This window comes from Suricata suricatta, chromosome 10, assembly GCF_006229205.1.
Source record: "Suricata suricatta isolate VVHF042 chromosome 10, meerkat_22Aug2017_6uvM2_HiC, whole genome shotgun sequence".
Lineage (NCBI taxonomy): Eukaryota > Metazoa > Chordata > Mammalia > Carnivora > Herpestidae > Suricata > Suricata suricatta.
The window spans coordinates 106,374,301-106,377,706 of record NC_043709.1 but is presented as its reverse complement, the minus strand read 5'-3'; positions in this window follow the sequence as shown (position 1 = coordinate 106,377,706).

The following is a 3,406-nucleotide window of genomic DNA, read 5'->3' as shown; positions in this document are numbered from 1 at the left end:
GGGGAGGGGGCAAGAAGACGCGTCCAGCTCAGCCCCGCGGAGAGCAACTGCCTCCTCCGCCTTCTCCTCCTCCTGCTCCGCCGCCTCCTCCCCTCCTCCCCCCGTCGCCGCCGCTGCCTGGCCCTTCTCCTCCGCCGCCTGCCGCCGCCGCCGCCGCCGCCGCCGCTGGTGCCGCCGCTGCCGCTCCACCAACTACATCCGGGCAACTCGGCCGCCGCGGCCTTCGGAAAACCTCGGCAGTTTCCGCCGCGCCCCTCCTCTCCTACCCTCTGCCTTCCTCCCCGCCCCGCGCGGCTCCGGAACGCCGCCTTCGGCAAACCTCGGCCCGCCCCGGCCTTCCTCTTCCTCTGAGGCCTGGCTCGCCTCCTCGCTACCCGTCAGGTCTTTCCGGTTGCCGCTTCTTTTCCTCACGCGCAAGTCTCGCCGCTGCCGTTCCAGTTTAGGGATAGTCCCGCTCGGGGACCCGCTCGAGGCTGGTCCCGGGGGCTCCGGGATGCGCGGGGAGGGAGCCGCCTTCGGGAGGAGAACGGTGGGGCGCGAGAGAAGCCATCGCGGACTAAATAAAGGCGGCGGCGGCTGCTGCGCGTGCGCCCAGAGGCGTGGGGGTGGGCCGGTGCCCTTGGGTGAGCTCTTCGGCCGTCGGCCCCCGCCCCTTCGGGCTCTGGCGGGGTGGTCGGAACCCACCCCCCACCACCACTCCCCGGTTGGGCGGCGGGCGGACGGTTACCAAGGAGCCTCCTCGGTTGGCAGCGACAGCAGCCGTCCTCGGGGAGGTGGGGAGCGTGCTGCTGCTCCCTGCGGCCCGCTCCCGGGAGCTGGAACCCGAGCCTTGGGCACCTGCCCAGACCGGACGCTGAGCGCGCGGCCGGCCTTCGGTGGGCAGGGGCTGCTCGGAGCTCTCCCGCCGACGCGGTAGAAGGCAGTGTCCCCCCCGGAGGCGTGCAGGAAAGCGCGCTTGCCGAGCGAGGAGAGACGCAGGCGTTACGAGGTGTCGTGCGGAATGCGGCTCTAAGGCGAAGGTCTCCGGTTTGAGGAGGGAGCGCGGCTCCGGGCAGTGAATTAAAACCGAAACTGATCTGGAGCGGAATGGGTTACTAGGGAGAAGTGCTGAACCGCCTCAGCCTTGCTGAGTATTTTCCGCCCCCGGCTATGCCCTCCCCACCCTCTCCTTCCTTCATTTCCTATTTTTCTTTTCTAGTTCCTTTTCCTCCTTGAAATACTTTGGTGGAAAAAAAAAAAACTCATTCGAACGTTGTGCATGTGAATAAAAGCATAGGGTGTGCTAAATGAAGCTACGGTGTACTGAATTGTATATACTGCTGCCGGCGCAGTACCAACTTTGGCGTGTTGGGAGGGGAAAAGTCAAATATAACCCCCCAATTAAGCTTGGGGTGGTTAGTGGTTGGTATTCAGGTGGGGATTTTTCCCCCCTCCTCGAAATTCCTTGTAAGGCAGCATTAATTTAACGAATAGATTGTAATAACAAATATATGTTTATTTGCGTAAAATAAAAAGGTAAAACCAGAAAAACAAGACCCGACCAAAAACCAGTATCCAAAAGTAGCTGACTTGGTTTCCGACAATTATCCTTATTGCTGGGCCTAATAAAGAGAAGCAATGATGTGGGGAAGAGGCCCTGAAATCACGATTGAAAAAAAAAAATGCTTACATACCCTTGTCAAGTCCATCTGCCGCATGTTAAGATTATTGCTTTTTGTGAGGACCAGTAAAAGCTGAATCCCCCCTGTGAGCTATTGGTAACTAAAAACTGCTAGTGACTAAAATGGGGAAAACAATTAAAAACTTAAGTCTTACGTGCAATTTCTAACACTTTTGTAACAAACACACTGAAAATAGATTAGCAGAGTACACACAAATATATAAATCTTATGCAGAATCTTTTTGAAAACTGGCAGTAAAAATTGTTAATTTCTTGATGGTAATTCATGTGCTGAAAGTTTGACACACCATTTGATCAAAAGCAATGAACTGGAGGAAACTGTACAAGAGAATGTACAGTATTCATTATTCACAGATTCCATATTTGCAAATTTGCCTACTCACTAAAATTTGTAACCGCCAAATCTGTGTGCATAGCATTGATGGACATGCACAGTGGCCAAAAGTTTAACATTCCCAGCTGAGTTTAACAAGACAGTACTGCCTTATTAGTTCAGCTCTCTTATTGTAAATAAATGTACTTTTCATAATATATGCTTTTGTGGTTTTTGCACTTTTCATGCTTATTAGTTTTGCTGTTTTAAATGCTTCAAGCATAGTGCTAAAATGTTGTCTAGTACCCCTAAGCAAAAAATGCGATGTGCCTTGTGGAGAAAACACATGTCATCGATAAACTTTAGTCTTATCATTTGTGCTCTTGACCATGGTGTGTTCAGTGTTAAGTAATCAACGATGAATATAAGATATTTAAATAGAAACTGATGAAAATGTTGTTATCAGAGTTTCTGGAACCTAACCCTGTTTTCCACTAGAAACAGATCAGTGTTCACAGTGACTTCATAGAACTACTTCCTATAATAAGAATCCATTATTTACTAAAAGGTACAGCTAAATGTTATACCCATTTTTTTTTTAAAACTCCTTGCCTATTTTTAGATTCCATTATCCATTGTTATAAATCCTTTGTGAATACCTTCAATCTTTCCTTCTCTCTTCCATTTTATCTTTCTAATCCACAGTCCTGGTTAATTCACTTTATGCTTGCAGCAGAACACTTGAACTTGGGTGGAGAAAAACACAGCCATGCTAACTCTGGATTGAGCTACTTGTGTTCCCCCCACTCCCTTAGGCTAATTTTCTTAATACATTTATCCCTGCTCTCTTAAACAGCTGTTTAACCTCTTAATCCCACTCCTGAGTAAGCCCTTGCTTCAAATATCTCCAGGGAAATAGAAAAAAAAAATCAGAAATCAGTAACAGCTGGCTGCTACTCACCATTGCATCTAACAACCTTCCTATATCTGAATACAGTGCAATACTCCAGCAACTGGAATAACTGTCAAAATTCCTAAGATCAAACTTGCCACCTTTGCCTTAAATTCTGTTTTACTCTTGGAATTGTCTACTTTCTGATTTTTTCCCTCTCAACTGGATCACTTGTGTCAACTTAAAAACATGTTCAAATAGCTATCATCATTAAAAAAAAAAAAAACTTGGGCCTCCTAGGTGCTTCACACTATTTCACTTTTTTAGGTCTCTGCTTAAATCTCACCTTATCAGAAAGGTCTTTCTTCTGAGAACTCTATTTACAGCACCCCACCATCCTCTCTCTCTCATCCTGCTCTTTTTCCTATTTGCCGTATAATATATATCTTGTTTATTAGTTGTGTCCCACTATAATGGTACCTCTGACATCAGAAAAATATACTTGTTGAATGAAAGGATA